Below are 23,513 nucleotides of genomic sequence, written 5' to 3'. Positions count from 1 at the left end.
AGCGTTAAGGAGCTCGTGTCGCAGAAAAGTCAGTGTCGATGTCGGCGGCGTTGGCCGTCCGCGAAAAGTCCTCCTTCTCGCACTCCTCCGCCTCCTCCTTTTCCTTCCCTTACGGCGCAATTCGGGTGTCCAGCGAAAATTGTGAGACAGGCGTCATTTCATTTCCTAAAAACCAATTTTCATTTCATTTTCCTTCCCTTGTGGCCCGGTTCGAGTGTCCACCGAGATATGTGAGACAGGCGTCCTTTCCTCAAATTGTCCAACAGGCCACGCGTCGCGCCGAACGGGTGTTGGCGTTCCGTGCACCCCTTGGCAACGCCTCAACACGCTGTCGCGTCTCACTCTTACAGACGAACCCTAAGCATCCTCCTAATTTTTTAGCACGAAAGCACTTCAGCCGCACTCGCCGGTTTTCAGCGGTGTGTGGGTAGTAAGTGTAATTGGCTCATTTGGTGAGTGGGCACATTTATCGCGCTGTGAGTAGGCGATGGCATCCACCTAGAAATTTAGCCAATTATGAGCCTTCACTCACCGTGTTGGTTCACTGGTTAGGTCGCTCGACTACAGAGCCCGAGTACCCCGACTCGAACCCGACCGGTGGCTTAGTGGTCTGCGCCTCCTATCAAGGAGGTGTAGACCATAAATAACTTGTTACTGTATCTACAAGCAAACACGAAAAACAAAGAATCCCTGGGAAAGCTGAAAACATCAGTTAAGATGTCACTTATGCTAATTATAATAGCCAACCACACGAGGGGAGTAAAAGATACCTCTGCGGGATAGTGCAGGCATTTATACTGGGCAGGATGGCGTATGCACTGCCATACCTCAATCTAGATGCCGCGGAGAAAGGCAAAGCCGAGGCGATAATTATGCAAGCATACAAGGAAGGCTTGGGACTGCCGAACCTCACGTCGAGTTAAAGACTCCCGCTGCTGGGAATACGTAACACACTGCAGGAGCCCAAGGAGGCTCACCTCACGATGAAAACAGAAGGGCTTAAGCGCACCAAGGCAGGCAGAGCCATACTAGACCGCCAAGGGATAGGCGTGGAACCTCCACCAGCGGACACGAAAACACAGATACCCAAGCTCATTTTGAAGGAAATGCGGATCAAACGATTGCAAAACAATATTCACCCTTCACACCACAAAGGAAGGAGGAAATCTAGGCCAACAACTCTACACAAAACATATGCAATGGACGAAGGAGCCGCCTAGATAGACGCGGCAGAATACACAACCGGAGCGTTCGCACTGGCGGTGGTGGACGTGCGCGGGCTCCTGCGTACCTCGGGGTCGGTAGTGACAAAATCTTCAGAAACAGCGGAAGAGGCAGCTGTGGCAGTAGTCATAGCTAGCACTAACGCGGATACAATCTTGTCGGATTGCAAATTTGCCGCCCGTAGCTTTGCGGGGGGCATTATCTCGACTGCCGCACAACAGATACTGATCATTGTAACATAGAGGCGCCAAAACGACACACGCGCACACACACGAGAGAACGAGACTGAGGGCCACTCACAACTGGTTTAATTCGCAGAAACTACGTACATACATATATATACATTCAGCCAGCGCCTGCGGAAGGAACATATGTAAATTACAATGATCAATTACCAGCTTGCCCCGCAAGAAGTTCTCTTAGATACTGAAACTGACCAGGCAACATTACAAATAAATTGAGATGACATGGGTGCCGGCTGTCTCGGGGAATCCGGGAAACGAGGCGACCCACAACATCGCTCGAGGTTTGGTCAACCGAGTCGGTGAGTCATACGTATCCATGGATTACTCCATACAGGGGCTGGCATCTTTCCATGATAGCACAAGCCTTTAAAAATTCCACAGGCACAAGTGCCACCACCTGACCAAAACTTTGGATAAGGCGCAAGCGACCGCCTGGAGGAGACTCCAAATGAGGTCCTTTCTTATCACCAATCCATTGCCAAAATTGTACGCGGATGACTTTTACCGTGACTGAGGGTTCTGTGGTGGAGCAGCCACGTATGATCGCATATTATGGCAATGTAAAGAACTTCCACCGTAGGATCTAGTAAAAATTCCATCTCTTGAGCAATGGAAGGCCGTTCTGGTCAGCTCGGACCCGGACATTCTACCCGTGGCCACTAAATAGGCCGCTAAGGTCGCCGTTACCCATGGGCTGGCAGCCATTTAGCGCGGACCGTCCGCATCTGCATTTTGACGAAAGAATGTTTTTGCAATCTGAAAATGTGCGATGTCAGTGCACATTAAAGGTCCCCAGGCTGCCGAAATTATTCCAGAGCCTTCCGCTACGGAACCACTTTCTCCGTTTCTTCTTTCACTCTCCCTATTATCGCTTCCTTACGGCGCGGTTCGGCTGTCCACCGAGATTTGTGAGACAGTTATGCGCCATTTCTTTTCCTCTAAATCTAAATTTCGATTTTAAATTATCATTTCATTTTCTCAATACCAGCGTAAGGTTTAGACTACGTCGATTTTAAAAAAAGGAAAGGCGCATAACTGCCTCCCTGAGTTAGTGGACTCCTCAATCGCGCTTTGAAGTACATCAGATCCTATGGGGCTGCATCACATCCCACGGTGCTGGCTCCATGAGTCACTGGACTGCTCACTCGCACTTTTATTATACAACACATCCTATGGGACTACAAGAAATAACCGCCTTCGGCGGTTTTATTAGAAGTTTCTTTTCTCGAGCGTTGAAAGGGCGTGTTGGCCAGCTAAAACCGAAGGACGCAAGTCCGGGTCACTGAGTGGGCCGACCTGGTCGCCAACAGCTATGGGCTGAAAGCCACCTAGGAAACCTCTCCTCTAACCAGCTCTTTTTGTCGAAATAAATGTTTTCTAATCCAACTGAGGTACATGGCCATAGTGTCCATCTGCAAAACACTTTGCTTTCACAATATATTTCGTGCTTACCAAAGCTGCAGACGATTTTGCCAGCCAAAAAACAAACATATACACAAGCAGCACCACACAGTACAATAGCTGGTTCTGCATTGTGTATATGTTTCTTTATATTTATTTTGCTGAAAGAAATAACTTTCAACATGCGATAGCAAAGCGACCACCCTTGAGCTTTGCTTTAGCATTGCTAGACCACAAGACATTTTTGTTTTTTCTTTGCTACCACGGTGACGCCCTCTAAAATTTTTCGTGACCACTTTTGCAGTAAACGGTGCCGCGTTTCTTTTCGAATGAGCTGTATAATGTTCTCGCATTAATAACCCCACCCAAGCCGACATTTCAGTTACAAGGCGGTGCAGCCTACCCTGTTAGAACAGCCGGCCACATCCCAAATGACAGACGCTGCAAGCTGCATCTAGAGCGGCCTGTAGCGTGCGAGGACAGGTTTCGCCATCTAGTGTGGTCTCAGAAGGCTATATGCAAATCTAGTGGACATCGTTTTTATTTGTAAGAGAATAACGGAATATTGGAGGATATTGTTACGAATATATTAATGGGAATGGTCTAATCTTTCGATTCGTAGAAAAGTCTTGCTTTTTAGCTTTGCCCCCTGTGAAAACAAGCAGTTTCGGCTGCCATAGAAAACCGATAGTCAAGCGTTTAGACAACTGCTTCTCTCTTATGATATGTGAGAAGTTGCGCTTATAAATTACTCCCCGCTGAAAAATGCGCTTGTCCAGATTTTCTGGCTATGGTGCAAACGTGGTTCATCTCTAGGACCTTATGATTTTTGGTCGTGGGAACGGCGGCTAAACTCGCAGTGCAGTTTATTCCTGAGGAAATGTTGCTACGGGAGAGGCGAAGATGAGACCACAGTCAGGTCGTTCTGAAATTTTCTTTAGAGCAGCGTTCAGCAAGATTACTCCTGGTATACTACCAGAAGTGCGTGTGCAACCGCTGAAAGCTCTGGTAAGTCCCATTTACGGAAAGCAAGGGACGTAAAAAATGGGCGACACTTAACCTTCTCTTACGGGCACATTGCGAAAGCACTGTGGTATGAGAAGGTGCCCAAGGCCTCTAAACTATCGCACTCAAAGCGCTCCTGAGCGCTGCAGAGGTAGCACACACAGCTGGCGAGCAAAAGGACAGCGGTAGTATTCAACTTGACCATCTCCTTTTCTTTTCACCGAAAGGGCTTTCGTTTCTTCAGAGGCACTTAGTAATAGTGGCTGGGTCATGTTACGACCAAATGGGGGATGTCACAACTTCGTGGAACCCTGCGGACGCTGTATTTACCTGTACGACGACGTCACGACTACGCCTCGACCTTCTCCGTCAATGGGAATTTCCTGACAGGGACGGACTCTGAAATCGGCTTTTCTCGAAAACTGGACCTCTCACGCCATCACATAAAAAGTGCAGAAGAGCATGCAATGAAGTAATGTAAAATAATGGTTTTGGACCGTATACCAGCAGTTAAGGGTCGAGAAATATGACACCCTGTTCACATTTTCCTGCCTCACTCTCGGACACGAATAAAAATTCGGCTAAAGAAGATGACCTCAACGAAAAGCTGCCGCAGTAACGACAGAAAAATTACAACCGTAAAGTGGGCAGCCTGTACCAGTCAGGGAATGTCGCACCAATTTGCATGTCAAAAACTAAAAATTCCCTACAGCGTTCTTATCTGCGTTCAAATGTTCGAGTACAGAAATTTGGCGCCAGAAATGCTTGCTGTAGCTACTTTTATATCATTTCAGGACGGTGGTAATGAAGAATTCAAGATTAAAAAAACGTTTCTGACAAATTGATGCAGGGCAGGCTGCTATATTGCTCATTTTTTTTCTATATATCGCTATTAAAAGCTGAATGATGCAATAACCTCCTACAGGCTTTTTCATACAATGTTTATGATATATAACATGCGTATGACAAAAGTATGATTTTAAACGAGTTTATCACATTTGATGAATATTTGAATGATAATCGTGTACTATTTGTATGAAAAGTCTGTATGAGGATATTGCATCATACAGTTTCATGTTTCACAATGGCTAGTTAAACGTCTTTTCTTTTTCGTACGTCACTTATCGTTCAGTTCGTTTGCTCAGTTAGGCTGTCTCGGTAAAATACGCTCAGGAATTCGTAGCTGACTTACCCTACTGGAATCCTGATATTGCTGCAGGTCGCTCCGCATTTCTGGGTACGTAATACCCGTGACAAATTCCACTCGAAGCCCCACAAGTGAGATAATGGCGAACATAATCAGCATTGTGGGACTAAAATTTGGCGCAGCTTTCGAATGCTACGTCTCCAATGGGTGCAATGCGTGAACGTGCGCCAGTCGTTCAGTTCAGCCTTTATCAAGTGCCCGATGTGGGGACGAGCACAGCGAGCATCTGTTTTTTGCCAATCAAAGCCTCCGATTTCCGCCGCAATTGCAAAGCTCGGACTGGGCTGCCCCGGATGCGCACGTGTATAATGTGCCACTCGCAATTTGTCGAATCTTTATTTTTATGTCGGGTGACGAATAACAAGAAAATCATCCGTCACAGCCACTTTTCAAAATCGTGTCTCTCTCTTTTATTCGTCCGGCTGGTATTTTATACCCAGGAAATAGCTGCGTTGGCGTCGTCAGCTATGAAGTTGAAGATTCCTGCGATAAGTTCCGAATGAACATAATTCTGCAGCAGTGACAGCCAGGCAGACGATTATTGACATCATTAGACGTTCCCAGTTCAGAAGATGCGAAACAGCGCGAAATGATCCAGAATTCTAATTAATATAAAAAATAAGCCACGACCACTGTACAGCCAACGATGTTTTGGGAAAAAGTCTGTAACCGTCTGAAGCAGCTTTATTGCAACCAGATTAAGTCAGCTTATGAACAGCCCGTGCTGAAATGGGAAGAAGAAACGAAATTACTGCCAAATATACATATTACAAATTATGGCCACCAAAAGGTGATACTTACAATACACCGAGTTTTAAAAACTTACGCCGAGCTACTCACAATGGTGTTGGAGACTCAAAGTGACTGTATGTTTAAACGAGTCGTGTCTACCATACTAGCATTTTAACACTGCCTACTGTTTCGTATGTTGCTGTGATCGCACTCCACCATCACGAACGAAAATGTTTTGATTTTTTATAATTTTATATCTGTCTTTCTGGTCTGTGCTTTCGTATTGTTATAAGCTGCTGGTGTCTGTCGCTTCAATTTTCATGTTTTTTGGAGGTCAGACCTTAGTCATGTGTTTTGTAAAGCCTTTTGCCTCCACCTCCTTGCCTTACACTGCGGCGCTGTAATAATAATAATAATAATAATTGGTATTGGGGGAAAGGAAATGGCGCAGTATCTGTCTCATATATCGTTGGACACCTGAACCGCGCCTAGGGAGGGATAAAGGAGGGAGTGAAAGAAGAAAGCAAGAGAGAGGTGCCGTAGTGGAGGGCTCCGGAATAATTTCGACCACCTGGGGATCTTTAACGTGCACTGACATCGCACAGCACATGGGCGCCTTAGCATTTTGCCTCCATAAAAACGCAGCCGCCGCGGTCGGGTTCGAACCCGGGAACTCCGGATCAGTAGTCGAGCGCCCTAACCACTGAGCCACCGCGGCGGGTGGCGCTGTAAGCCAAAAACTAAAAAAAAATGGGATTACAAAAAAGGCATTTTAATATGTATGGAAGAGAATGGGAGGCACCAGGGGCATGCGCGGAAAGGGCCACCGCCGGTTCTTCGCGTATTCGCAGCACTGCGAATGCGCCTTTGCCTCCGAATCTCGCCTGGTCTCAGCGGCGTCTACTGCTGGAAAGCCTCGGAAAAAAAACCAGAGAATTAAAGGGTAAACTGTTGAACAGAAAATAAAATGTCATGGTCTAGAAGGCCCTTGAATGGACTACTCACCACGTCAGCATTGAAACTGTGATGGACTGCAGCGTCAAAAAAAAATTCAAAATGTGCGTCGCATTTTTATAATATGTTTCAGTTCCAAAATGGTTTAGATTGAGCCTCATAAACCGCGCAGAAACCAGGACCGGACAAAAAGGAGCACACAACCGCATGAGTGCTGTCTTCCAGTGCTTTTTTTCTTTCTGGATTGCGATTTATGTACACACAACCTGCAGTCTGCTTTACCCTTGTATAGAGCACTCGAGCGGTAGGCGCGATTAAAAAAAAAGCTGAAATTAAAAAGCAGCCCATGGTCAGTAGGCAACGTGCTCGTGCCTACCTTGCTTTCAGATCTGCGGGACTCTACTTCCGTACGAGTGCTGACACTAAACGCTAGAACCTGCGATGACATGGCGAGTTTTATGAAAGGAAGTGCGCCGCTTGAGCGCTCTACACAAGGGTGACGCAGGCTGTACTAATGTATGTCATAATTCGCACGTAAGCAAGAAATAAACAGTCGGAAGTCAACGCTCGTGTTGCTATGCGTCCTTTGTTGTCCCGCTCTGTTTTGGCGCTCTTCGCCTGTTCGCCTAGCGAGCTTCGATTCTGGGGTTCTGCCATTGTATCATGCTTACGTGTCAGTCGGTACGGAAGCGCTAAACGACTTGTGTTGCGCTATTAACACGACAGCTAGGCGGAAAGAGCGGCACGGTAAACCTACGTCGCGCTTGACGTCACGCGTGGATGTCTGAAATTAAAATCGTTGGGAAGAGGACTTGTAATGTAAACTAAAGGTCGGCGCGTGTCTGAAACTACGTAACTTGATAATGTGGCTAATAAAGCTTCCGTGAATTTAAATTGAGATTCGAACCCACGATCGATGAATGCGTTATCAGCCAGGCATACTACTGACTAGGCCACATAGGCCTCCTTCTCTTTATTGCCTTTCCTTCACAACGCAAAACACATACGGCAGGAATCTCAAAAGGCGGGCCATACTCGGCCGCCGAATGCCGCCCGCTGAGCGACTTCAATTCACGGTAGCTCGAAATGCGACCGTCGAATCTCGAAGGCTTCAGTCTAGTATCCGCTGCTAGCAACAAGCCTGTCGCACACATGTACTCAGAAGAACCAGCGCAAAAAGAACAACGGACAAGAAACAAGGAGGGCGACACGGACAGAGGCGCTGAACTTTGCGCTGGTTCTTCTGAGATCATGGCCTACCAACTAGCCCAACAACAAGTTTTGCTGGCACACATGCATATTGTTTGTGCCAACTCCTCATCAAATGCCGTCCAGCAGTCTTGTGCAGTCTGCTCGATAGGCGTTTCTAAAACTGCACTAATAAACTTGGAAGTGAGCCTCATACTTCTGCTTAGTGCCGTCGATTTCTACAAAGTAATCTCGCTCTGCTTCTGAAGAGACGTAACGAGACGGGATCCTTTAAACGACGCAGTGCAAAGACTGAACACACCACCATCCAGCGGATATTTCTTGCACATTTTAGTGTTGCTATGCACGCATCTTCATTTTCTTCCGATGGGATATCCCATGTGGCAGTCTTTGGGGAATTAAAACATCAAAAAATATTGCATATATGTAACAAAAATCCACGTAATAGTTATTTTGGTTACAAAATTTGTGCTATGCTGGATATAAACTATCATCATCGGGTTGTTCTCAGTATCCTATCAATCTTTTAAAAATTTGCGGAAAAAACGTTTGCATGTTTTCTTCCCGCAACGAAAATTGAAGTGACGTGTAAGCAATAGCAAGAAAGATGACCTGGAATGGTGCACACTTCTTCTACTGAAAGCATTGACATAATCTGTTAAGTATTGTACTTAGAAACAGCGCGAAGAAACATGGACGCCACGAAGAAACGACACACATGAGCGCTCGTGTGTGTCGTTTCTTCGTGGTGTCCGTGTGTTTTCGCGCCGCGCTGTTACTAAGTACAATGCATTACCAACTAGCCTGGAACCTTGCTCTTCTGGATAATCTGTTAAAACAGATATTATGGGTACTAAAAAGCCGCTAACTAACACACTGGACCATTTCCAACGTACAAATAGAATAACAAATAATGAATAACATCGCACTGCTTCGGCATGGTTCAGACATGCGAATAAACAGCTTAGTTGACGTTTCGGCCAAGGGTCCGGAGGTCAGTTCCTCGGCCGAAACATCAATTACCTGTTTCTTGACTCCCATTGTTGTGATATCGCCAACCAAGCATTCCAAATTCCTGCAGCTAAAGTTTCTTATTCTACTTTTAAATGATGCATTCAAGATAGATAAATATAAGTACGTGTCATTTTCTAACTCAGTAAGCTCCAGAACAAAGCCTACTAAGCACAATAGCGACAACTGATTTCAAGGTGACATATTCAAGTCATCTTTCTTTCCGAAAGCCATCCGAGGTACAAATACGTTGCCGAATGATGTGGTCACCTTTATTTCTTTTGATGCTTTATTGGAAGGATTGTCCAATCTGGAATGAGAATAAGTGCTCTGTTTTGGAATTGTTTCTTTTTATTTTGTTGTCTGTGTGCGTGATTTATAGCATTCTATTGCATTGCATTTTTATGGTTTATGGGGGTTTAACGTCCCGAAGCGACTCAGACTATGAGAGACGCCGTAGTGAAGGCTCCGGAAATTTTCACCACCTGGGATTCTTTAACGTGCACTGACATCATACATATACACGGGCTTCTAGAATTTCGCCTCCATCGAAATTCGACCACCGCGGCCTGTATCGAAACCGCGTCTTTCGGGCCAGCAGCCGAGCGCCATAACCACTCGGCCACCGCGGCGGCTCTGCATTTTCGTTTTTGCGACTAATTTTGCAACCAAGATTTTATGTTTCGTATTTTTTTCATTCCTGCGATACACCGACTGTACACGTTTTTCTTGTGAGCATACAATTTATCCCTGTCCTGCAAAAGCCGCCACAATGAGGCTAGCAGTGTGCTGTAAATAAATAAATAAATATAAATGAGTTAATTGCTTTAATAGTTAACATGACTTTCCTATTTTCTGACGTACATTAGCACTGGTATTAAGCAGCAAAAAGCTGCTTTTACCTTAAATCCTTTTTTTTAAATAATTGGTGGCCTTCCCTGAAATACCTCTTATATTCTAAAATCATGGTCGTAGTCGCAAAAAGCCAGAACCCCTCTCCCCCAAAGAGCAGCCTGTTTTCTGGGGATACATTTTTAGTAAAAAGCAGTCATCGTTCAGTGCCTTACATTGTAAGTACCGTATACGGGTTTCTAAGGAGGGTGAAGCCAGTTCCAAGCTTTGAAAGCAGTGCTTTGAAAATATTTTGATGAAAAATAAAAAGCTTTCAGGATTCTCAGGATTATCGCATTGCTTAGCGAAGCGACGGGCACTGCTGGAAATGCATTACAGGAAACGTGGTTGAGTTGTCAGAACTTCCATTTTGCCATACCTCATTTGTAGTGGTGCTGTCGTCATTTCGCGACGTTCGCCTGAGGCGGTAATGTGCGTGACGATATGTCGATTGCCTTCTGACAGTTCATGGGCAAATTATTCGCCCGTTCCGGATATCAGCATCCCCAAATCCAAGTGCAGTTCACTGATCTGAAAACAATTCATTTCCTGCACCGTGCTCAGTTGCCACCTGCGCCTGCAACGCACTTGAACCAAAATCCGCTGATTATGTCCCTTTGTTGTCCGGCGCCGCAGTCTACATGCGAAGCACAGCATTGAACAACCCGGTCGAATTGAACATTCTTTTGATGAGCAAAGTTTCAGCGTCCCAACATCGCGTTAACTGACATATGCGCTGGCCTCGATAATGAGCCAGCATCAAAAAACCATGGAATCTAGAAAACATAAAATTCCTACATCGTCGAATGAAGGTCGAAAGAAAAAAGGTCGGCAGAAACTGTGACGACGCGTTTATCGGATCTTCAGGACACCAGCTAAACGTTCGCTCGCCGTTGCCGCTGGAAATTCTCGATCACTTTCTTGATCCCCAAACCCGAGTCCATCGCGGCAATTCGATTCCGTTGCTTCAGCTCCCACGACATGACGACTGTCACTTAGCCATTCTGAAGGCGCCATACTCGGTTTAAACAACAGAATTATATCACATTTCCTCACATTGCCGTACAGAACGCACTCTTTTACAGCGCTAGCTATATGTAGAGAGGTGGACGGAACCTCGCTTCATGGGGACACACTATGACACCAGCGTGAAGCGAAATTATGTGACGAATGGAACTTGTTGCGCCCTCTATTCGTCTTGTTTCATTCCCCGTGCCAAAACGCAGGCCGGTGTACTGAGGCGTCCCTTCCAACCATGCTCAGCTTTTAAGGCCAAATAGTGAAGAGTCCCCTTCCGCAGTGAACCCGGGGTCGCAGTCGTAGATGGCCGTGACGTCACGCGTGGAGCCACGGAACAGCAGAGATAAAAACATTAGGCACTGTCCCCTCCACTGAGCTCAGTTTTTAAGTATGAAATGCGTTTAGCTCTCGTTCCCACTTACTACGCGCGAAAATAACGTCACGATTAAGCCACCCAATACTGGCAAGACTTGTCGAGTCATATATTTAATTTATTTACAGGAAAATGCTGGCGAATTCAACAAACGAAAGAGGCTTATATATATATATATATATATATATATATATATATATATATATATATATATATATATATATATATATATATATATATATATATATATATATATATATACACGAAAACATGAGGTACTTGACTATTGACTGCTTAAAATAAAATACATCGAAGAAACGCTTCGTTTAAGGAAACATTTTTATTTCACTCGACGTTTCGATCGGAGGACCATTCTTTCTCAAGAATATATATATATATATATATATATATATATATATATATATATATATATATATATATATATATATATATATATATATATATATATATATATATATATATATATATATAGTGAAACGGTCACAACTGGTTCGATTATCTAGGTTTATTCAACAACGGTTTCAGACGGTGGACCGTCCTTCATCAGGGTTAAGTCGAATGAATACACAGGTGCGCGCATTTAGGGTCCTAAATGCAGAGAGAGAGGAGGCAGTTTCTCTCTCTCTCTCTCTCTCTGTGTCGGCGTTCACTAAGGGGAAAGGAGAATGGATGTGAAACAAGTTAAAAAAGCTAGTTAAAATTCAGAGGTGGCAGACATGCAGCAGAGCTGAGAGGGTTAGATTTTCGCCGAGAAGACCTAAGCAAGAACGGTTTCCTTCTGCGGAAGCGAGAAGTTAGAGCACAAGGGAAAACAACGAAAACACAGAAAACAAGAAAAGAACAAAAAGGAAAACACCAGGATACACTGAAACAAAACACAAATGCGCACATAGCATGACCCGCTCCCCAGCGGTGCAGATGTTAAGAACTCTTGTAATCTAATTTACTGTCAGCTGTCAAGACCGCATCATTTCAACTTGTTCAAGAGGCACCAGTGACCATTACCAGGGCGGCGTGTCGCCTTAGCGGCGGAAAAGCGGTCGTCCAGACGCCGTGTGGAAACCCTATCCCGAAACTAGCCGCTGCAGACAGCAACCACCACCGGCCGATCGTCAGAGGGCGCCTGCGCCGCGCGTCCCACCGTTGACAATTCCGAGGAGAGGGCTATGAGGACAAGGAGGAAAAAGGGAAACCGGCATGAAGTAAAGAAGAGGGGGGGGGGGGGCGCATGCTGAGCAGGATAAAAGGAAAATGAATGGAAAATAACAGACGGGAGCTGCTTTCTCAATTGGAATGGTTTTTGAGGAAGGCGAAATTGCCCAAGTTCTCATTAATGCCGTGGATTAATGTCCGAAATTTATGTATGAAATACTATTCCCTTTGTCCTCTTTGGCGGCCGGTTTTAAAACACGACTGTAGGAGGATGACCCGGATGCTTTCAAATGAGTGCTGTGGCAGACATAGGTGCTTAGAAAAGGGTAGGTTTGGCAGTGTGTGAATGTGGGCCTTGTGGTTGTTGAATCGCAACCTGAACGGAGTTTCTGTCTGGCGATGTACTGCATGCCGCACACGCTGCAGTGAACCATGTATACCACATTTGCACTGTCGCAATTTAGAGCTTCTTTGATTGTGAAAGTAAAGTCAGAGAAGGGTACCTTTTGCAATTCCTGTTATCAGCATGTGAGAGCCAGCCTTGCAGCGTGGTTTTCGGCAGGGTTGACACCCGGGGTCTGGGTTAGCATTGGGCGATGTTCTGGATTTAACTAAAATGTCCTTGAGGTTCTTGCTGCGCCGTTATACCGCTCTTGGTGGCTGCTTAAAAATGCGGGACCGGTGACTGCCTTGCTCGATAATGTTAAAATGTTTTGAGAGGATATTTTTCACGCGTGGCATGTTTGATGAATGTGTGAGAACGAGGTTGGTTTGCATTTCACCTTGCTGGAAGTTTTGGGGACTCAGTATTTTATTTCTGTCATGACCACGAGCTTTCCCAATAGCGTCTTCTACGATGGAAGCGGGATATTTTATCATTAAGAGATTTGTCTTTAGTTGTTCAGCTTGGCGGTCAAAGTAATCGAGCTCAGACCATATCCGTCGGTATCTATGACCCTGAGAGTAAGGTATGCTCGTCTTGCAGTGGTGCGGGTGGCTGCTCTTAAAATGTAGGCACTGCAGGCGGTCGGTGGGCTTTCTGTAGAGCGTTGTCTTAATTACGTTTCCTTTTTTCTGTATTGTCACGTCTAAGAAGTTCATAGATGTTTTGGAAATGCTGTGGGTGAGCGATATCGATGGGTGAAATTTGTTGTAGTTTCCTATAAATGTTAATAGGCTAGCTTCATCGTGAGGCCAGATGAGGAAGACATCGTCCAGAAAACGCTTGTACAGGAGTGGCTTCGAAGGTTGAGTGTCCAGAAATTGTGTTTCGACTGCCGCCATGAATATATTGGCATATGCAGGTGCCATGTTGCTCCCCATCGCCGTACCGTTCACCTCAAGAAAGTGCCTTCCCTCAAATTCAAAGTGGTTGTAATTGAGTACTATACCCAGAATAGTTGCGAGAGTTTCCCCATCCAGGTGAACTGGAGGATCCGTCCGCAGGTATGCATCCACAGCCGCGCGTATGCCGTTTGAGTGGGGGATATTTGGATATAAAGACATCACGTCCATTGTGACCAATAAGCTCTCATCGGGAATTTCAATGTTAGACACCACTCTGAGGAAGTGGTTAGTGTCTTGAACGTAGGCGGGGATAGTTGGTATAATGTCCTAGAGTAAAAAATCGAGAACGCCAGAAAATGTTTCGGTTAGTGTGCCATTACTTGAGACAATGGGACGACCGGGACGATTTATTTTGTGAATTTTCGGGAGGAGGTAGAACCACCCGGGGACTGGTTTGACCAGCTTCATTGCTTTAAACATGTCCTGGGATATATTTTGTTTTTGTAGGAGAGAGTTTATCTCACTGTTAATTTCGACTTCGAAGTCTCCTGTGGGGTCGCTGGTGAGTTCGGAGTAAAATTGTTTATTTTCCAATTGTCGGAAACATTCTTTTAAGTATTCGGTCTGGTCCATAACGACAATAGCGCCATCTTTGTCCGCAGGTTTGATGATTATGTCGGACCGCCGACTTAAAGAGTTAAGGGCCTGGTGTTCTTCGGATGAGAGGTTGTTGTTGGCCGCTCTTGGTTTTGATTTTGAATACGATGATAGGATATCCTTTTGAACGGCAGTGATGTACATATCGAAATGTCTATCCCTGTGTTCGTTTGGAGTCCATGACTTGTCGGATGTCCCTGGTATGTTCATTTCCCGGTTCGTTTCGCGGTTTTCAAAATACTCACGCCGACGTAAGTTCCTTGCGAAGTTATCTAGATCCTGATATTGTCCCTTAGCGAGCTGCGCAGGTTTCGTGCGCCAGTTTTTCCAACAAGCTGAATGTGTTATTCTACCCGCGGTGCTACTGTTGCTGTCTTTGTGCTCGCTGCTGTGCGGGGAGCCATTAGAGACGCTCACATCCCGACATTTGGCAGAGCCGTTTTCTCTCTGGCTCTTTGTGAGCAGGCGTTGTGCGGCCCCTCCCCGGCTTTGTTAGAATGCTTAGTTAGAGTAAAACGCACTGAGACGCACGGTTAGCTGCCTGCAGGGGGACAATGTTTTCCAAGGCCGTGTCCGAGACACCAGAGCGGGCGCTCGGACCCCCCGTGGTTTCCAGGAGAGTCGCGCGAAGTGATTGCTTCGGGCGGTAGACTGCCCGGCGGACCAGATGCGCCGGAGACGAGCCGCGAGAGCTGATAGCGGGGACCGCGGGTCGCGTGGTGCACCGACTGGGAGGTTTTCGTTCCCTTTGTTTCGGATGTCTTTTTGTGTGTTTGTGTCTGTGTGCCAAGCTGAAATGCGCGCGTCTTCGTGGAATTTGCGCGGTGCTCTCGAGTAAACAACCTCGTGGGCACCGGCGTGCTATTGGCTGCTTTCGGTTTAAAGAAATCGTTCTCATTGGCTTCGACAACCGCATTTCCGATTGTTTACTGAAAGTGTTCCCAGGATCCTGGGCAAACGTATTTAAGAGGGGGTTTTGGCGCGAAGAACAGAGAGGAACGGCTGCGGTCCTCCTGTTTGGGACCTCTGCTCGGAAGATGTTGCGCGCTTCTTGGTATGACTGACGGCGTTATTATTTACTCTTAGAGCTTTGTATCAGTTTGTTGAGTTTAATTGATGTTTTGCACCCATTTTAAATAAACCAAGTTAATTCATGCTACCCATCGGCACCTGCTGGTCAACTTCTTCGAGGCGGCGGAGCGACCGTTCCGTCCCCACGTACGCTTCGTTACAAGTGGTGGAGGTTGCGGGGCAGCGACGACCCCGCTCTACTGGAAATGCGCCCCAACCTTAGAAGTGAGCCAAGCCAGACGTTAGCAGACTTCGCTATAATGACGAGCCCTCAATCGAGACCGTCCATCGCCCCGCCGGTATTCAAGGGAACCCCGGAGGAGTCCGTTGCGGAATGGCTGAACTGCTACGAACACGTCGCATCTTTGAACTGCTGGGACAGCGACACTAAGGTAAAGTTCCTTTACTTTGCTCTTGACGGGGACGCGAAGAAGTGGTACACAACGCAACTACTTACCGGTGCGCCAAGTTCGTGGAGTGATTGGGCGGCGAAGCTCAAGGCCTGCTTCAGCAGCCGCCACGCTGCGGAGATCGCCTATCTCCGGCTACAGAATCGAATGCAGCTTCCTACAGAATCCCCAGAGCAGTACTTCTGCGATGTGATGCAGTTGTGCGCTAGGGTCGACCCAAAGATGCCGGAAGAAGACCGATTGCGTCATTTGCTGCGGGGCCTCCAACCAGCGAGTATGGAGAAAATGATAATTTCCAACCCGACCACCTGCGCAGACTTCTTACAAATACTGCAGCGTCTCAGTCAGGCCACGCTGATGGGTCTTGCTTCTCGGCTGCTGCCTACCCCAGCGAGCACCACCTACCTGCCAACAGGTGCCTGGAATTCGAGCATCCTTGCAACACCCAGCAGCCCTACCACCGAGCCTGTTCCTGCGCCTGGGCAGCCCCACCTACTTCCCACCTGCACTGCTGCATCCTACCGTCAGCAACAAAGACTCGAAGATGAGCAAGATTTAAAGGCGATCGCCGCATCCCTTGAGTCATTATCCTGGCGTTTCAAGGCAATTGAAGAAGAAATATTTCGCAACGTTGTGCCATGGCCGCCGAGAACGATGCGTGTCGACGACGGACGACCGCGATGCCACTACTGCAACCGAAACGGCCACATTTCTCGGCAATGTCGCCAGCGATGGAGAGACGAGGACCGCGAGCAAAGAAATGTACGTGACGAGCAAGCTCCCAACTTGGGAAACGGGAATGGCAGGGCCTAGGTGGTCAGCCCTGCCGACCTGTGTGCGTGATGAGCGAAAACCAGCTCCTCACAGTGCAAGTCGAGGCAAATAACTCGAAGGCCATCCTTATCATTGACACAGGCGCCTCCGTAAACATAATGTCTTCTAAATTCGCTGCTAAAATTTGTTCAGAAGTCAAACCAACTGAGAGCACCGCCTTCGTCAAAGGAATCAGCGGAGACTTGTCACCGGCGGGAGAAACAGAAGTACTACTTCAAATCGGATCAGCCAAATTGAGCATAAAATTCATCGTTCTCAAGGACTGCCCGTACGAATTGTTGGGTGGGCTCCCATTTTGCCGGCAGGCGAACTTGCTCATTGACTTTCGCCAAAAAGAACTAAAGATCGGGACCGACATATACCGGCTGCAACTCGACGCTGGCGTGCAATCGCAGACAAACATCGTCACGGCACGAAGTGAGGACCAAGTTCGCATCGAGCCTCGTACGGAAGCCATTCTGAGGGTACGCGTTCCGAGAAATGGAATTAAACTCGTCGAGCCGAACTCAACCCTTAGGAGTGGACTGCAGGTGGCGCTGACCGTAATGAACGTGGTCGGTGGGATTGGAATTGTCCGTGTTGCTAATCCTACCTTGTCGCCGATAGTGGTGCATCGCGAGACGAAAATTGGCTGGTCCACATCCCCACATGAGGCGCAACTCGAACTCGCCGTGCTGCACGACCCCTCCACGACGGGGACTTCGACATCGAGACTGGGCCACACCTGACGCCATCTGAGAGGCGTGACATCTTGTCCCTTATTCGTAAATTCAGTCATATGTTTACCGGCGAGCACAACCCTATTCAACGTACTCACGTAGCGGAGCATACTATCGACACGGGAATTTCGACACCCATTCGTCAGCACCCGCACCACCACTCACCCTTCGAGAGAAATGTAATTCAAACGCAAGTAGAGGAAATGCTTCAGGGTGGAGTGATCAGAGAGTCACACAGCCCCTGGTCATCGCTCGTCGTTCTCGTAAGGAAGCCGCAGGGAGGTAGGCGTTTCTGCGTCGATTACCGAAGAGTTAACGCGGTGACCAAGAAAGATGTGCACCCACTGCCGCGGATCGATGACATCCTGGATCTGCTGCAAGGGTCTCGATATTTCACAACACTCGACCTCACCTCAGGCTGTTGGCAGGTAGGAATCCGCGAAGAGGACAAGCCAATGACAGCATTTGCATGCGGCTCTGGTCTATACGAGCTTAATGTCGTTCCTTTCGGCCTCTGCAACGCCCCCGCGACCTTCCAGAGGATGATAAACAAAGTTTTGAGCGGCCTTCTCTGGAGGGTGTGTCTGGCTTACTTGGATGACATTGTCATTTTTTCGAAGACCATGGAAAAGCACCTAGAGGTCTTGGAGAGGGTGCTAAGCGCTCTAGATGAAGCCAACCTGCGTCTGAAACCTGAAAAATGTAGCTTTGCTCACGAAGAAATTAGATATCTCGGGCACGTGCTGACTGGCGACAACATCAGGCCAGATCCAGAGAAAATAGCCGCGATTGAGAAGCTCCCAGCTCCGATAAACAAGAAAGGTGTACAGAGTTTCCTGGGAATCTGCTGTAATTATAGGCGTTTCATCAAAGACTTCTCCCTAATCTCCCGACCTTTGACTAATCTGACAAGAAAAAATGTTTCTTTTGAGTGGGACACGGCATGCGAGGCGGCAATGCAGACGCTCAAATAAAAACTTACTACAACGCCAGTTCTGCGTCAATTCCAGCCAGGCAAGCCCATTGAAATCCATACGGATGCCTCCGACTACGGTATTGGTGCCGTGCTGGTGCAGAGAGACGACGGTATGGAACATGTCATCGCATACGCCAGTCGTCATCTCAACAACGCCGAGGCTAATTACAGCACAACAGAAAAGGAATGTCTGGCTGTTGTGTACGCCTGTAAGCAGTTCCGGCCGTACATCTTTGGAAGCAACTTCACCGTGATCACCGACCAGGCCAGCCTCGCATGGCTGATGCACGTCAAAAATCCGAACGGACGCCTCATGCGATGGTCCCTGCTATTAAAGGAGTTCGACATGACCCTAAAACACCGCCCCGGTTTGAAGAACGCAAATGCCGACACCCTTTCTCGCCTGCCACACGAGCCGGCACCGGTTAATGAAGTCAACTTTACACCGCTGCTTGTGCTGGGTCGCGTGGATATAGGTGGGAAGCAGAGGGAAGAGCCTTGGATGAAAGAGATGATACAACATCTCGAGAACCCGAATTCACCCGAGGCCAGAACACTGAAAAGAACGGCCTGGTGTTTTCGGATAATCGATGGTGCATTGCACAGGCGGGCAAATGGATACCAGGAAGACTACGACGCACTGGTCGTACCAAAAAGCTTGCGGACTGAGGTACTAAGGAGCTGCCACGACGATCTCACGGCAGGCCACCTCGAAGTCAAGCGCACATGGGAGAAGGTACGGAGGCGCTACTTCTGGCCTAAGATGTTCGCACAGGGGACAAACTATGTGCTCTCTCGCCCCGACTTCCAAACGCGGAAAGCCCTACCTGGCAGATCAATCGGATTTCTCCAGCCTATCCCGCCGGTGGGAAGGCCATTTCAGCAAGTGGGAATGGATTTCTTGGGGCCATTTACAAAGAGTCACTCCGGGAACCGCTACATCCTCGTGATGACCGATTACCACACGAAGTGGGTTGAAGCAGTAGCATGCCCGGCAGCCACAGCTGCTGAAGCCGCGCAGGGCTTTGTGCGAGAGATCGTCCTACGCCACGGAGCTCCAGACCGCATCATTACGGACCGCGGACAGCACTTTGTCGCTTCCGTAATTGAGGAGATATTTAAAGCCATGGGTACGGACCACGCCAAAACAACAGCGTACCACCCACAAACCAACGGCTTGTGCGAACGTTTCAACCGCACGCTCGCCGACATGCTCAGCATGTATGTCTCCTCTCACCACCGCGACTGGGACGAATTCCTGCCTTATGTCTTTTTCGCCTATAATTCATCGCAGCACGAAACGACAGGCTTTTCTCCATTTTACCTTCTGCACGGACAAGAGCCAACACTTCCTGTTGAGGTAGCCCTGGGCTCCACACAGAATGACGGGGACGGAATGGATGCTCACAAAGTTTTACACCGGCTCCGCCGGGCGCGCGAGTTAGTAGCTCAGTGCGAGAAGCAGCAGCAGCAAAAGAACAAAAAAGCGTACGATTCCAGGCGACGCGAAGCTCTATTCTACCTTGGAGACCTCGTGTACCTATGTACACCTTCTCGAGCGAAAGGAAAGACCACCAAACTGCTCCACCGGTACCACGGGCCGTTCCATCTGCTTCGGAAGGTATCCGAGAACAACTGGGAGGTCGTCAATCGCAACGGCCGCAAGCGAGACATCGTTATCGTTGAACGTCTGAAGCTCTGCCACACTCGTGTTGGTTTCGATGAGGACGCCGACGACGAGTCAGCAAACAGTGATTGTGGTGTACATGAGTTAGGAGGCAGTGTTCGTGTCTCCGCGAAGCCGAAACGGGCAGTGGCGTCGACAGTGACGAACAACGATCAAGAAACATCCGGTGAAAGTGCGACTGAGGCATACTCTTACTCCGAGTCGGCACATCAGAGTAGCCATGCGGGACCTCAAAGTGAGACGAAAGCAGTGAGGACCGATTACGATAGTGAGACAGATATACTACAGTGCGGACGAAAGTGTGGATTAATCACCTATGACTGTTCTCCTGAACCCATTTTTTGTGTGCTTTGTGTGAACGTGTACATGTGAACGTTTTGATTGTGCCATGTAACATTTGACTGCGTTGCCAATATTTTCATGTTTGTACGTATTTTCTCTATCTTGTAATTTGTTTGTCCTGCCTGTAATTTGTTCGACCTGATATTAAGTTACTCCCATCTCCGTGCCTTGTTTTAGTATTCCGCGCGCATTTTATTGGGTTTAGTATTGTTGTACCTTCATGTCAAGCTGACCCAATTCCATTTTCGAACTCTGTACTGAGTTATTGGCATCATTTCGTTGTGTTTAATTTCTACAGACGGGACTGTAATCGAGTGGGACACCCTTTTTTCGTAGGAGGGAGGTGTCGCGTAGCGAGCTTCGCAGGTTTCGTGCGCCAGTTTTTCCAACAAGCTGAATGTGTTATTCTACCCGCGGTGCTACTGTTGCTGTCTTTGTGCTCGCTGATGTGCGGGGAGCCGTTAGAGAGGCTCACACCCCGACATTTGGCAGAGCGGTTTTCTCTCTGGCTCTTTGTCAGCAGGCGTTGTGCGGCCCCTCCCCGGCTTTGTTAGAATGCTTAGTTGGAGTAAAACGCACTGAGACGCACGGTTAGCTGCTGCCTGCAGGGGGACAATGTTTTCCAAGGCCGTGTCCGAGACACCAGAGCGGGCGCACGGACCCCCCGTGGTTTCCAGGAGAGTCGCGCGAAGTGATTGCTTCGGGCGGCACACTGCCCGGCGGACCAGATGTGCCGGAGACGAGCCGCGAGGGCTGATAGCGCGGACCGCGGGTCGCGTGGTGCACCGACTGGGAGGTTTTCGTTCCCTTTGTTTCGGATGTCGTTTTGTGTGTTTGTGTCTGTGTGCCAAGCGGAAATGCGCGCGTCTTCGTGGAATTTGCGCGGTGCTCTCGAGTAAACAACCTCGCGGGCACCGGCGTGCTATTGGCTGCTTTCGGTTTAAAGAAATCGTTCTCATTGGCTTCGACAACCGCATTTCCGATTGTTTACTGAAAGTGTTCCCAGGATCCTGGGCAAACGTATTTAAGAGGGGGTTTTGGCGCGAAGAACAGAGAGGAACGGCTGCGGTCTTCCTGTTTGGGACCTCTGCTCGGAAGATGTTGCGCGCCCCTTCGTATGACTGACGGCGTTATTATTTACTCTTAGAGCTTTGTATCAGTTTGTTAAGTTTAAATGATGTGTTGCACCCATTTTAAATAAGCCAAGTTAATTCATGCTACCCATCGGCACCTGCAGGTCAACTTCTTCGAGGCGGCGGAGCGACCGTTCCGTCCCGACGTACGCTTCGTTACAATATAATTGAAATTCATTGAATTTTCCCGTTGTGGGGCAGAAGGTTAGGCCTTTAGCGAGTAACGCACGTTCCGAGGATGTGAGAGGCTGGCTCGACACGTTCACCACGTTGTCAGGTCTAATGGAAGGCTGACCACTAGTAGGGGGACAGTATTGCTCAGGGGCTAACGTATTTCTAGTAGGAGACGGGCTTATCGAACAGGGCGCTGGTGCCACACCGTCCCGCCGGAGTTTCCTAAGCTTCTCCATGCCTGTTTCTCTGGTCTTCCGTTCTTCAAATTCATTTAGCTCCGTTATTTCTGTCGCTGTTAGATGCGGTTCGAGACGGGTGCATTATTCAATGTGCTTCAATTCAATAGTTCTTCGTTGACTGTGCCGTATAATTAGGTCCACAAGGCGTAGTGAACTGTCGTGTAGAATACCTTTCCACTCAGCCTCCTCGGCAGCATTAAGGGTGGTCATCGCTGGGTTAGTTGCAACCGCAAGCCATTCGGTATGTCGTTTCCCTCTTCTGAATATCGTGTTAGTGTTGTTCCGTGAGCTTCATTCCTGATCTGTTTTTCGATACATTTTCGCAGTTTCAGAAATGAGGATGAGTGAGTTTTTGGGGAGCGGGTCATACCTGTGGCGAGTCAATCGCTGTGCTGTGTCGGGGCGTGGCGTGCCATCTCGGCGCAGGCCCGTCTCGTCATGTAGCGGCGGCGGTGGGGGGGGGGGGGGGGGGGGGGTAGGTGTACGGGGGGTGACTCGACCTCTTGCACCACGGGGCGAGTAATAGACGTTGTTTCTGTCCTGTTGCCTGTCCAGCCGCCTCTTGGGGTCTTAGCCACCGGACGCTGACTGGAGCTCCATCTTGTCGCTGGGGCTGTGGCGTAGAGTACGCGTCGGAGGTGATCGCACACGACGGCCACACCCTCAAAGCTCAAATGATATCCATCAGCCGCGAGAACCCTCCACGGTGGCAGCTCATGCAATGCATGGTTGAGGTACGTCACTCCACTGCCAAACTGTCGTCGGTGGCACAGTCGACGCACCTGGTCCACAATGTTCTGCGTCTGGCCGTTGAACCACGTGATAAATCTGTTCGCTACACGGCGTCGACGGTTCAGGGCGCGCGGGAGTGGCAGGCTCATACATAGTCTGATCGAGGGTCGCTCGTGCCTCGGCGGCTCGTAAGTCGGCGGTTCGAAATCATCATCAAACCTGCGGACAAAGGTGGCGCTATCGTCGTTATGGACAAGACCGAATACTTAAAAGAAGGTTTCCGACAATTGGAAAATAAACAATTTTACACCGAACTCACCAGCGACCCGAAAGAAGACTTCGAAGTCGAAATTAACAGTGAGATAAAATCTCTCCTCCTAAAACAAAATGTATCCCAGGACATGTTTAAAGCAATGAAGCCGGTCAAACCAGTCCCCGGGCGGTTCTACCTCCTCCCGAAAATTCACAAACTAAATCGTCCCGGTCGTCCCATTGTCTCAAGTAATGTCACACTCACCGAAAAAAGTTCTGGCGTTCTCGACCTTTTACTCAAGGACATTATACCAAGTATCCCCGCCTACGTTCAAGACACTAATCACTTCCTCAGAGTGGTGTCTAACATTGAAATTCCCGATGAGAGCTTATTGTTCACAATGGACGTGACGTCTTTATTTACAAATATCCCCCACTCAGACGGCATATGCGCGGCGGTGCATGTATACCTGCGGACGGATCCTCCAGTTCACCTGGATGGGGAAACTCTCGCAACTATTCTGGGTTTAGTACTCAATTACAACCACTTTGAAT

At 48.1% G+C, this 23,513-nt stretch overlaps 1 pseudogene; it reads left to right on the top strand.

Moving 5' to 3' along the window:
• LOC144102590 (uncharacterized) overlaps window positions 1-22,861 on the top strand; it is a 46,410-nt pseudogene extending 23,549 nt beyond the window's left edge.
• The last annotated feature ends 652 nt before the right edge of the window (window positions 22,862-23,513 follow it).

Source organism: Amblyomma americanum, chromosome 8, assembly GCF_052857255.1.
Source record: "Amblyomma americanum isolate KBUSLIRL-KWMA chromosome 8, ASM5285725v1, whole genome shotgun sequence".
Taxonomy (NCBI): Eukaryota; Metazoa; Arthropoda; class Arachnida; order Ixodida; family Ixodidae; genus Amblyomma; species Amblyomma americanum.
This window is presented reverse-complemented; position numbering and strand designations above follow the sequence as displayed.